Raw genomic sequence first — 14,174 nt, forward strand, 5'->3', positions numbered from 1 at the left:
AAATGCACCTAAAACCTAAACCAAACGTTGCAGGTGGTCATTTCTTCATGTGCCATGGTCAACGCGGCACTCTAAAGCCCCCAAGAGCACTTTTACTATGCCAACCTAACCAGAGTGACGGGAGGGGCATAATTCAGAAAACGTGCTCAGCTCGTCGAGAAAATGCAATTTAAGCAATAAAATTCAAAAAACTTATAAAACCTAAACCAAACGTTGCAGGTGGTCATTTCTTCATGTGCCATGGTCAACTCGGCACTCTAAAGCCCCCAGAGCACTTTTTACTACGCCAACCTAACCAGAGTGACGGGAGGGGCACAATTCAGAAAACGTGCTCAGCTCGTCGAGAAAATGCGATTTAAGCAATAAAATTAAAAATGCAGCTAAAACCTAAACCAAACGATGCAGATGGTCATTTCTTCATGTGCTGTGGTCAACTCGACACTCTAAAGCCCCCCAAAAGCTTTTTTTACTGTGCCTACCTAACCAAAGTGACGGGAGGCGCACAATTCAGAAAACGTGCTCAGCTCGTCGAGAAAATGCGATTTAAGCAATAAAACTAAAAATGCTTATAAAACATAAACCAAACGTTGCAGGTGGTCATTTCTTCATGCGCAGTGATAAACTCGGCACTCTGAAGCACCCAAGAGCACTTTTTACTATGCCAACCTAAACAGAGTGACGGGAGAGGCACCATCCAGAAAACGTGCTCAGCTCGTCGAGAAAATGCGATTTAAGCAATAAAATTAAAAATGCTTATAAAACATAAACCAAACGTTGCAGGTGGTCATTTCTTCATGCGCAGTGATAAACTAGGCACTCTGAAGCACCCAAGAGCGCTTTTTACTAGAAAACGTGCTCAGCTCGTCGAGAAAATGCGATCTAAGCAATAAAATTAAAAATGCTTATAAAACATAAACCAAACGTTGCAGGTGGTCATTTCTTCATGCGCAGTGATAAACTCGGCACTCTGAAGCCCCCAAGAGCGCTTTTTACTATGCCAACCTAACCAGAGTGACGGGAGAGCCACCATCCAGGAAACGTTCTCAGCTCGTCGAGAAAATGCGATTTAAGCAATAAAACTAAAAATGCTTATAAAACACCCCTCCGTGAGTCGTCACCTTATCGTGGTGGAGGGGTTTGCGTGCCCCTATGATCCTAGGAGCCATGTTGTCTGGGGCTTCATGCCCCTGGTAGGGTCACCCATGGCAAACGGGTCCTAGGTGAGGGGCCAGACAAAGCACGGCTCACACGAGCTCCTTATGACGAATAAAATAAATGGATCTCGTTTTCCCTCGCCCGGACGCGGGTCACCGGGGCCCCCCTCTGGAGCCAGGCCTGGAGGCCCGAAAAGGAAACGTGGGTCCCCCTTCCCATGGGCTCACCACCTGTGGGAGGGGCCAAAGCAGTGCAAGCTGGGCGGCGGCCAAAGGCAGGGACCTTGGCGGTCTGATCCCCGGCTGCAGAAGCTGGCTCTTGGGACATGGAATGTCACCTCTCTGGCTGGAAAGGAGCCCGAGCTGGTGTGCGAGGCAGAAAAGTTACGACTAGATATAGTCGGACTTGCCTCCACGCACAGTTTGGGTTCCGGTACAAGCCCTCTCGAGAGGGGCTGGACTCTCTTCCACTCTGGAGTTGCCCACGGTGAGTGGCGTCGAGCAGGTGTGGGTATACTTATTGCCCCGCGGCTGGGCGCCTGCACATTGGGGTTCACCCCGGTGAACGAGAGGGTAGCCTCCCTCCGCCTTCGGGTGGGGGGACGGGTCCTGACTGTTGTTTGTGTCTATGCACCAAACGGCAGCTCAGAGTACCCACCCTTCTTCGTGTCCCTGGAGGAAGTGCTGGAGAGCGCTCCTTCTGAGGACTCAATCGTTCTACTGGGTGACTTCAATGCTCACGTGGGCAATGACAGTGAGACCTGGAAGGGCGTGATTGCGAGGAACGGCCCCCCCGATCTGAACCCGAGCGGGTCCATCGGGAGGTCGAACCTCGGATTCAGGAGGAACAGTGTGGCTTTCGTCCTGGCCGTGGAACAGTGGACCAGCTCTTCACCCTCAGCAGGATCCTCGAGGGTGCATGGGAGTTCGCCCAACCAGTCCACAAGTGTTTTGTGGACTTGGAGAAGGCGTTCGACCATGTCCCTCGGGAGGTTCTGTGGGGGGTGCTTCGGGAGTACGGGGTACGGTTCGGTCCCTTTATCACCGATGCCAGAGTTTGGTCCGCATTTCCGGCAGTAAGTCGGAGGGTTGGACTCCGCCAAGGCTGCCCTTTGTCACCGATTCTGTTCATAATTTTTATGGACAGAATTTCTAGGCGCAGCCGAGGTGTTGAGGGTGTCCGGTTTGGGGACCTCAGCATCGCGTCTCTGCTTTTTGCAGACGACGTGGTGCTGTTGGCTTCTTCAGGCCGTGATCTCCAGCTCTCACTGGAGCGGTTCGCAGCCGAGTGTGAAGCGGTCAGGATGAGGGTCAGCACCTCCAAATCCGAGTCCATGGTCCTCGATCGGAAAAGGGTGGAATGCCCTCTCCGGATCGGGGATGAGATCCTGCCCCAAGTGGAGGAGTTTAAGTATCTTGGGGTCTTGTTCACGAGTGAGGGGAGGATGGAGCGCGAGATCGACAGGCGGATCGGTGCAGCGTCGGCAGTAATGCGGACTCTGTACCGGTCCGTCGTGGTAAAAAGAGAGCTGAGCCAAAAGGCAAAGCTCTCAATTTACCGGTCGATTTACGCTCCTACCCTCACCTATGGTCACGAGCTATGGGTCGTGACCGAAAGAACGAGATCCCGGATACAAGCGGCCGAAATGAGTTTTCTCCGCAGGATGTCCGGGCTCTCCCTTAGAGATAGGGTGAGAAGTTCGGTCATCCGGGAGAGACTCGGAGTAGAGTCGCTACTCCTCCACGTTGAGAGGAGCCAGATGAGGTGGCTCGGGCATCTCATCAGGATGCCTCCTGGACGCCTCCCTGGGGAGGTGTTCCGGGCATGTCCCACCGGTAGGAGACCCCGGGGACAACCCAGGACGCGCTGGAGAGACTATGTCTCTCAGCTGGCCTGGGAACGCCTTGGGATCCCCCGGGATGAGCTAGATAAAGTGGCTCGGGAGAGGGAAGTCTGGGAGTCCCTCCTGAAGCTGCTGCCCCCGCGACCCGACCCCGGATAAGCGGAAGAAGATGGATGGATGGATGGATGGATGGATGGATGGATGGATAGAGTGCATTTTCTCGACGAGCTGAGCACGTTTTCTAGTAAAAAGCGCTCTTGGGTGCTTCAGAGTGCCGAGTTTATCACTGCGCATGAAGAAATGACCACCTGCAACGTTTGGTTTATGTTTTATAAGTATTTATAGTTGTATTGCTTAAATCGCATTTTCTCGACGAGCTGAGCACGTTTTCTAGTAAAAAGCGCTCTTGGGTGCTTCAGAGTGCCGAGTTTATCACTGCGCATGAAGAAATGACCACCTGCAACGTTTGGTTTATGTTTTATAAGCATTTTTAATTTTATTGCGTAAATCACATTTTCTCGACGAGCTGAGCACGTTTTCTGGATGGTGGCTCTCCCGTCACTCTGGTTAGGTTGGCATAGTAAAAAGCGTTCTTGGGGGCTTGAGAGTGCCGAGTTTATCACTGCGCATGAAGAAATGACCACCTGCAACGTTTGGTTTATGTTTTATAAGCATTTTTAGTTTTATTGCTTAAATCACATTTTCTCGACGAGCTGAGCACGTTTTCTGGATGGTGCCTCTCCCGTCACTCTGGTTAGGTTGGCAAAGTAAAAATTGCTCTTGGGTGCTTCAGAGTGCCGAGTTTATCACTGCGCATGAAGAAATGACCACCTGAAACGTTTGGTTTATGTTTTATAAGCATTTTTAATTGTATTGCTTAGAGCGCATTTTCTCGACGAGCTGAGCACGTTTTCTAGTGAAAAGCGCTCTTGGGTGCTTCAGAGTGCCGAGTTTATCACTGCGCATGAAGAAATTACCACCTGAAACGTTTGGTTTATGTTTTATAAGCATTTTTAATTGTATTGCTTCGAGCGCATTTTCTCGACGAGCTGAGCACGTTTTCTAGTAAAAAGCGCTCTTGGGTGCTTCAGAGTGCCGAGTTTATCACTGCGCATGAAGAAATGACCACCTGCAACGTTTGGTTTATGTTTTATAAGCATTTTTAATTTTATTGCTTAAATCGCATTTTCTCGACGAGCTGAGCACGTTTTCTGGATGGTGGCTCTCCCGTCACTCTGGTTAGGTTGGTGTGGTGAATGGTCTTTGTTGTTTCGCTGGTCTCCAAAAAAACACTCGGTGGACGATGGCTGGCCCGGGTAGAAGAAGCACTTCGGTGACACACGGCTGATTGGGAAAAGATTTTATTCAACCGATGTCAGAGTGATGTCTCTCCAAAAGTTTGAGTGGCCCCAAAAGCAAAGATGTTTCAGCTCTCGACAGCAAAGATGTTCGCCCCAAAAAAGCCCCCTCTTCTGACAGACAAGCCTATCTTATACCTGCCCAAACCGTTGATGTCATGACTTGGAGTGCAGCTGCTGTTCGTATTTTAGTCTACTCGTTGCTCTAAAATGTCCTAAGAAGGACATGTAGAAGACTCTTTCCCCTGCATAACAACAGCTGCGCCATTCCATATTCTAAGTTGCTATACCTTGCAGAAACTGAGGCATCTCTGGCCAGCAAAAATAGCTTATGGTCTCCTTACTGCAGCTAAGTCACCATTTAAGGTGACATACAGCGACGCATAGAATCTAAAATTTACCTCATACTCCCCTTCGGGGCGTTATAATCGCCCCGAAAACGGTCCAAAAAGGGATGACATCGGTAAACATCCAAAAACCTTCACCCAACCAAAATTTACAGTCACGCCTATAATTTGGCCTAGAAAGTTTCAGCCTAAATCACGCTCAAGGCATGCTACGTAAGGTTACTTTGTCTAGGAAAGCTCAAACTATTTAGGTATCCAATTGCTACCTGACAGCAATCTGAGGCCTCTCAGGAACCACAAATAAAGAAAATTGAAGTCTACCTCCTCCAAACGACGATAACCACCCCCCTTAGGTAATACCGTAACACCGCCGACAAGTCGGGAAGTAATGAATTTGGCGTGGTCCGTCAGAAACCCCAAAAAGCTGCCGGCCCTCCCTCGAGAAAAAACCCCGCCAGTCTAATGACAAGGAAAAAGAGGGAGGTCCCTTCTAACATCCCCAGTGATTCCCTCCACCTGGCGTCAGCCAGGTACAAGGAGTCCTGGCACACATGACAATCCACAAAACAGTATGAGCTCACAAAACAGTAAGGAAAAGAAATGACACGTTCAACGACTGCCAAACAGTCAACTTGCATCGTCACATAATCAACATGCCATGAGTTAACAAAATGAGGTATAAAATAATGGAATAAAACAATGTATACAATAATGAGGTATCAAAACATGCTTATTGACCCAAGACCCCGAGATGTAGCCCCCCCTTCGCATGTGTGAGTGCGTGCTGAAGCAGAGTCCAGTCCACCGAATCTCCAGTTCAACGAATGAGAACTTCTGCCAGTATCGAGTGATGGCAACGGCACGAAACACAAAGCACACATGCAACTTTGACATAACAAAGGTGGTAAAACCTGTCAAGGGCTGGGCAACACTGTACGGTGGACCTCATCACACTGGAATCATGCAACACAGCACACAAAAAGAAAAATGAAAACCGGAACACCGAGACATTGGTGCTGTGTTTTTGTTCCCTACTCCTGGTTTTCCGCTCTCATCACTGTCCTGTCTTCGGTTTTTTAGTTATTTTTAGTTTTTTCTATCGCCAGTATCAGTCCTCCCTTCCTTTGCACTCACATCGTTAATTTGGTAATTTTAATCCGAGTACCTATCATTCACTATGTTGAGAGATGCTCTCAATTATACATTTTCCTATTTTATGTTTTGTCAGAATATGTTTAAATCGGGTTATTTTCTTATGACAGCATCTTGAGTTAGTGTGATTGGAACCACCTGTGATGACCTGTTAAGTGGGCGTGTCTAATAAAAAGCCTTCCTGCATGCTGCACAGTTGGTCCCTACAAGCTGTTGCCGCAGTAGTCGCAGTGAATGGTGTGCAAACAGAGTTGATCGTCCTCCTCGTCTTTCTTTATTTTATTCCACTGAGTTTGGTGCGATTGTGTTCCTCACAATTACCTGCTGCTGTATGGCTACTCTGCCAACAGGTTATGGGCCGAGGTAAGCCCAACACCGCATGTTCCCACCGACGTACTGGTGATGATAGCATGCTGTGAGCACCATGAGCGGACGGGCTGCAGAGAGGAACAGTTTTGCTAGCCGCTGGTCGCGGTTACTGTTCGACGGTGATGAAAAGAATTACGAATTATGGGAGGCAAAGTTTTTGGGCCACCTGCGATTGCAGGATTTGAAAGACGTTATCTTAAACGAGCCCACAACCGAGGAAGAAGACGAACTACAGCAAGACACTGGAAAGAATGAGGAAGCGTATGCAGAACTCATTCAGTTTTTGGATGATAAAAGTTTGTCGCTGGTGATGCGCGATGCTGCAGATGACGGGCGAGAGGCCCTACGGATCCTAAGAAACTACTATCAAGGCAAAGGCAAGCCACGCATCATAAGTCTCTACACAGAACTGACATCACTACAGAAGTCTGAGAGTGAAAGTGTGACAGAGTATGTGATCCGGGCAGAGACCGCAATCACAGCGCTAAGAAATGCCGGTGAGACATTAAGTGATGGACTATTGGTAGCAATGGTGTTAAAAGGTCTGCCGGAGTCCTTTAAACCATTTGCAATCCATGTCACACAACGTGATGAGACGATGCAGTTCTCTGAATTCAAGACAAAACTGCGCAGTTACGAGGAAGTGCCTGAAGGGCCACATGGCCAGAGCCTGCCGACGTAAACTGTGGTGCAGTCATTGCAAGAGCAGCACACACCGGGACGCGACCTGCAGGCGGAAGCAGCGCGGCAACCGGGACGACGCACGGAGGGTCCACGGGGAGACGGAAGACCAGGACCGAGACGAGTACTTCTTCCGAGTGAGCGAGGGGGCAGCAAGAGTCGACGTGAGAGGCCTGATGGTTGACTGCGGGGCTACCTCGCACATCATCACAGACCTGGCGAAATTCAAACGGTTTGATGACGGGTTCCAGGCCGAGGCACACTGCGTGGAGCTGGCGGACGGCACGCGGTGCAAGGGTGTCGCGGAGCGCCGAGGTGATGCAGAAGTCTGCCTGATCGACAGCACAGGTAGACACCTGAACGCAACGCTGAGGCAGGCGCTGTACATCCCATCCTACCGACAAGACATCCTATCCGTGAAAGCAGCTACTGCCAGGGGAGCCACTGTGGTCTTCAAGGAGGAGAAGAACGTCCTCATCTACCAAGACGGTACGAAATTCCCCATCCACGTACGTGATAGACTATATTATTTGCATACAGTAAATGATGATGATGATTGTGATGATGATCAGTGTAAAGGATGTCATGATATTCAGACGTGGCATGAGATACTGGGACACTGCAACTATAAAGACATTCAGAAATTACAAAATGTTGTTGATGGCATGAAAATTAAGGGGTCAATAAGCAAACCCCAACATTGTGAAGTGTGTACTAAAGGAAAGTTTTTCTAAACCAGGAACAAAGATCCTGATGTGAGGGCTAAGACCCCTCTAGAACTAGTTCACACAGATTTGGCAGGGCCAATCCATCCAGAATCTAAAGAGGGTTACAGATATGCAGTTTCATTTACTGATGATTTTTCCAGCACTGTTTTTGTGTATTTCTTAAAGAACAAGAGTGACACTGTTCAAGCTACAGAAAGGTTTCTGGCAGATGTAGCCCCATATGGCAAAGTAAAATGTATCCGATCTGATAATGGTACTGAATTTACAAGTAAATATTACCAGACTTTGCTCACTAAAAATGTGATTAAACATCAGACATCAGCACCGTACTCTCCTCATCAAAATGGTACTGCTGAGCGCAATTGGCGAACACTTTTTGACATGGCAAGGTGTATGCTCATTGATAGTGGTTTGCCAAAACAACTATGGACCTATGCAGTCCAAACTGCTGCTGTGATCCGTAACAGGTGTTTTAACAAAAGAACAGGGCAGACAGCCATCCAGATGTTGACAGGAAGAAGACAAAATTTGTCTAGGATGCAGAGGTTTGGTTCAGAGTGTTATGCCTATAAACAAGACAAGAGAAAGCTTGATCCAAGGTGTGAAAAAGGTGTTTTTATTGGGTATGATAAAACCAGTCCTGCATACATTGTGTATTCCCCTGTCAGTAAGAAAGTGCAAAAGCACAGATTGGTAAAGTTTGTGGCAAAATCAGGTGTAGAACAACAAACACAGACTAATGTCACATCTGAGGATGATGACTTTGTAAAAACCAAACCAAGAAGTCCAAATCTTGTGTTCAGAGAACAAAAACCTGAAGTCAGCCACCACCAACCACAACAAGAAAGAGCTGAGATCAAACGTGAGCCTGATGGGAGCCGTTACCCTACCAGAGAGAGAAGGCAGCCAGACAGATACACAGATTGTAACGTGTCCAAATATGTGTCTGATGATGAAGAGACTGATCAAGTCCAGAGTAACATTGATTACTGTTATCGTGTAATGTGTAACATACCTGTGTCATTTTCAGGAGCTGTAGCCTCAGATAAGGCCAAAGAGTGGGTTAAAGCCATGGATGAGGAAATGCATTCACTTAAAGAAAACAACACATTTACCTTGACCAATTTGCCAGGGGGCAAGAAAGCAGTGGGGGGTAGATGGGTGTATGCCATCAAAACAGATGTTGATGGATCTGAGAAGTACAAGGCCCGATATGTTGCTAAGGGAAATAGCCAAAAGATGGGTGTAGATTATGGGGAGACATTTTCTCCTACAGCTAACATGACCAGTGTTAGAGTTCTGATGCAGATAGCAGCGCAGGAGAAGTTGATTTTACACCAAATGGATGTGAAAACCGCATATTTAAACGCACCCATAGACTGTGAGATCTACATGGAACAACCAGAAGGGTATGAGGAGAGATCTCAAACAGATAGGAAGTTAGTATGCAAAATTGAGAAGTCATTGTATGGGTTAAAACAATCAGGCAGAAATTGGAATAGATTGTTGCATGATCATTTGACAGAAAATTATTTTACCCAAAACCAAGCTGTGTTTACACAAGAGAGACAGAACATGAGAAAGTCATTGTGATAATATGGGTTGATGACCTATTAATTGCAGCAAGTAATAAAGAAGCTATGGAGGTCACAAAAGACATGCTGACAGCAAGGTTCAAAATGAAGGACTTGGGTAAACTGAAAAATTTCTTGGGCATCGATTTTGAGCAAACCAGTAACTGTGTAACAATGTCTCAAGCTAAATATGTTGAGAACATTTTAGATAGGTTTAATATGCAAGATTGCAAAGGTAGATCGACACCTTGTGAACAAAAACTGAACTACACAGATGATGCTGCGTTACTGAGTGATGTTTCAATGTACAGAGAAGCAGTGGGTAGTCTTATTTATTTAACTGTATGTACAAGACCTGACTTGAGTTTTATTGTAAGCAAACTGTCACAGTATTTTAATCAACCTACTGTTGAACATTTTTGTACAGTTAAACATGTGCTAAGATATTTAAAGGGTACTAGTGACAAGAAGTTGTGCTACCAAATGAGTAAGGAAAACCTGGGTATACAAGCCTACAGTGATGCAAACTGGGCTGGTGATGTAGATCGACGTAGTACAACTGGTTATTGTGTAACTCTATCTCAGGGTGGTACTTTAGTGTCATGGAAGACAAAAAGACAGCCAACTGTAGCACTGTCTACTTGTGAGGCAGAGTATATTGCTCTGGCTGCAACTATCCAAGAATGTCTATACCTCACACAACTGCTAGATGGTATTGATAAACATGTGTATATGCTACCTGTAGTGTTTGAAGACAACCAAGGCACGATTGCATTAGCAAAGAATCCTGTTAAAAGACAGCGATGCAAACATGTGGATATTAAATACCACTTTATCCGGTCCAATGTTACCGAGGGTAAACTGTCTCTTGTATACTGTCCAACTGAACATATGGTTGCGGACGTAATGACCAAGCCTGCAACAAAATTTAAGTTGGCAAAATTTGCTGGATTTATGTTTGGGTCTAACTAAAGGAAAATGGACTTGTTTTCTGACTAAAATGTCAATGTAATGTTTTCTTTAGGTTTATAATGTGAGAGCAAGTGGGGGTGTTGAGAGATGCTCTCAATTATACATTTTCCTATTTTATGTTTTGTCAGAATATGTTTAAATCGGGTTATTTTCTTATGACAGCATCTTGAGTTAGTGTGATTGGAACCACCTGTGATGACCTGTTAAGTGGGCGTGTCTAATAAAAAGCCTTCCTGCATGCTGCACAGTTGGTCCCTACAAGCTGTTGCCGCAGTAGTCGCAGTGAATGGTGTGCAAACAGAGTTGATCGTCCTCCTCGTCTTTCTTTATTTTATTCCACTGAGTTTGGTGCGATTGTGTTCCTCACAATTACCTGCTGCTGTATGGCTACTCTGCCAACACACTATCATTTCATCTGCGCATTGCAGATCCGCATCGCGGTCGAACGGGAGCAACGGCATTTGGGTCTGGTCTCTCGGCATTACCACACCTATCCACCGTAATATCATGGCTTTCGCGCAAGTCAATATCACAGTGCAAAAACAAAACATCACACAGAGATATCCCGAGTGCCCCCAACACCTGCGCCACTATTGTTCCCACAGGTCCCAGTCTATCCTGTATCCAGCCCGTCGCTGACCAACCAGCGCCCTCGGACGGCCCAAAAGAATCCCGAATGACTCTAAGCGCGTCGATGATGCTGGTGATGTTGTCGGTGTTATCGGGGATCAAAGTGTAGCAAGCGTCGTCCGTCAAATTTAGGGCTACGCACAACCCCCCTTGCCTTGCCAAGATATAATCCAAAGCCATGTTGTGTTTAAGCAGAGTCAGCCGATGGCTCTTTTGGGTAAGCGACAACTGTCTGAAACCCTTGATCGTCTCATTCGCGAACCCCTGAAGGGTATACGTGATGTTATCAATGTGATCTGCCAAAAATGTGACCCCATACCAGGGAAAAATCCCAAGGCCCCATTTTTCTCCCAAGCTAATTCTCCAATGATACGCGTCTGTAGTGTGAAACTCCGCCATCTCCCTCTTAGCCCTACTTGGGACCTCCTTAAAAGCCTTCTCCTCAGGCTTGTGGCCCTTCCTAGTCGTCATTACCTCGAACGGAAGCTTCAGTGTAGCAGAATAGCAGCAACCCATCCATCCATACGGCAAAAACAAATAAGCTTTAGTTCCACACACCCACCAGATGTCTCTAAGATTCCCTACAGTCGTGTTCCCAGGCACCGTGCGATTTTTCACCATCACAGTAATCGCCTGATAGGAGTCTGGTAGAGCAAAGGTCACCGGATGGACGGCTCCCCTCTCCCCCCATGCTTCTCCTGGGAATTGCATGGAGTAATAGTCGCAGTCTGCCACCCCCATAGGCACCCCCGGCCCTCCATGTGTCACATTAGAGCAAAAACAGGCGGGCACCTTTACAGATGGCACATCTATGGATCCCGGCACCGCGACTTGGATGTCCTCATGCACGGCGAGCATATCCAAGTAGGGAAGTTCGCTTATCCAGGCGCACTCCCCTGTGGGCTTGAAAATCTTCCTGACCTGCGCGTCGGTTTCAGGCGCTTTCCACGACTGTTCGTACACCAACCACAGCAGTAACCTAAGCTGGCAATTGTCGGATACCGGCACCGGTATGGTCTGGAAAACAGCCTTTAGCGTACTCGGCGATTTTACCCTTACTAAACACGGCCCACTCACTGCCTTAGACGATGTAATTGAATGCACCATCAGTTGATACCACATGTTCCTTCCTGCCCATTCATCAACCCCCGGTAATGCCGAGGCATCGAACCCATAAGCCTTCCATGCAGCCTCCCGTCTCTCCATAGCATGCAAATTGGATTTCACCTCCGCCGGGGACCAGTCCGATTCTGCAAGCGCTTCGTTGACATTTTCTGGAACGTCAGGCGTCGGCTCTACAGCCTCTACCTTTGACATGAGCGTCCCTGAAGCGGCAGACTGTGTTTCAAAGCTGTCACCAATTGTTGTCAAGGGTAAGGTGTCATTTTTTATGGTGACTGCCTCCTCCTTTTTGACATACTCCGCGACGGGGCTGTATGGATGCTGTTTAGCAATTTCTTTTTTCTCCATCAATGTCATGAAATTAATGCTGTCCGCCGTCTTATGGCCGCCCGTGCGGTCTGTTTTTCTCACCCCCCGTCTGAAACAGGTACACGTATAGTTTCTGAAATCATTCATGCCAATTTTTGTCAGAAGTAGAGCACAATCTCCTAACACCTCAAACCGCCTATACGTATTTAATAACAGTACATCGTCCGCATGTGTTCGCCCGGCCAGGGCCAGTATGTTACCGGTGTTGTCTTCCCATTTGGCGGTGCGTCTGCACAGGGACCCTTCTTCCTTTGTGCAATTGCATGGCAGTATTGCGGTCCCTCCCAACATTCCCTCAACATTGCTCAATGTAGCGCTCCGGCCGGACTCTGTGGCAGACTGGGCGTCCGCCACTGGGTCCTGCTGGGTGACTTTGTCCTCTGGGGACACTACCTCTGTCGGTAGTTGGCTCGGTGTCGCTGTGCTGAGGGTTGTCATCTGCACCTGGGGAGGGTGCGTCGTCAAGATTGATATCGTTGAATTGTTGGCTTCCTCTGTCGTCGGCTGTGCTGCCCTCGATGTCCTCAGGGACAGGTGCAGCAGACATATTATCCACCACAGCTTGATCCCGCCCATCTTTGTCCCGATCCGGGCCTTCTGGCGACTCTTGTTCTGGCAGTGGTTCTGAGTTTTCGCAGCCGCGACTCCCTCTTTGGGGATCTTCATCTTTGGGCACCTTGACGCAGTGTGTCAAATGGTACCAAGTTGGTGACCCTTTTACTTGCACCGCTGTTCCGGTACAGCGGACAACTTCGAATGGCCCCTGCCGTCTTTCGTTGAACCACTTGCGACGGAACACTTTCACATACACCTTGTCTCTTCTTCTTCTTTCTGCCTGTCAACAACATAGGTGGAAATATTCCTATGTATCGTGGTTAAATGTTTGACATAGGCTTTCATTTCGTCCTCCAAAATTGACAGGCTTGGGCCTTTCCCACTGGTGCGCAAACATGGTGAAGGCATGCGTCTACCGGTTACCAATTCGTGTGGGGTCAAATGCAAATCGCGTAGTTGACTCGACCTGCAAACCATCAGTGCCAGTGGTAAGGCAGCTATCCAATTCAAGCCTGTATGTTGACAAATTTTGGAAATTCTATTTTTTAAGACGCCGTTCATTTTTTCACAAATGCCTTGGCTTTGTGGATGATATACTGCGCCAAGCCGCTGTTTAATTCCCAATTTTTGAAATATGATTTTGACCGTTTTATCCACAAACTCTCTCCCGTTATCTGAAGAAATCCTATCCGGCAGACCCCATCTGCTGATGACTTCACGGCACAGAAACTTGGCCACAGACTGAGCATCTTTTCGTTTAGTTGGACAGGCCTCCGGCCATCTTGAGAATCGGTCTACGACCACCAACATGTATCTTTTTCCTTCGACAGGTTGTATCATGTCGACGAAATCCACCACTAGTTCTCTCATGGGGCCATTAGGAGTCGGGATCTAACCCGTGGAGGTGGCCACCCCTCTCCTCACATTGTTTTTCAAACAAATTACGCATCTTCCAATGACCTGGTCGATTTGTTCGAGCAGATATGGCGCCCAAAACCCGTATTCTGCGGTTATTTTCCTCTTCACCTCCCCCCTTGACACATGGGCTAACCCATGTGCCTCCTGGATTAACAGTCCCAACAAATCTGGCGGCGCCACTATCAGACCCTCGTGATTTCTCCATACGCCGGTAGAGTCCGGACTCGCCCCCCTTTGCGCCCAAAGGTGTTTGTCCATTGGATTAACGGCCGCTTGCATCAATAGTACATCTCTGAGCGTGACCCTGTCCTCGAGGTCAACCTCATGCGTAACTAACAAAACTTTCCCCTTCTGGCTTCCTTTTGTGACAGCCCTGGCTGCCTCGTCTGCCATCTTGTTTC

The sequence above is a fragment of the Syngnathus acus genome, chromosome 24 (assembly GCF_901709675.1).
Source record: "Syngnathus acus chromosome 24, fSynAcu1.2, whole genome shotgun sequence".
In the NCBI taxonomy this organism is placed as follows: Eukaryota; Metazoa; Chordata; class Actinopteri; order Syngnathiformes; family Syngnathidae; genus Syngnathus; species Syngnathus acus.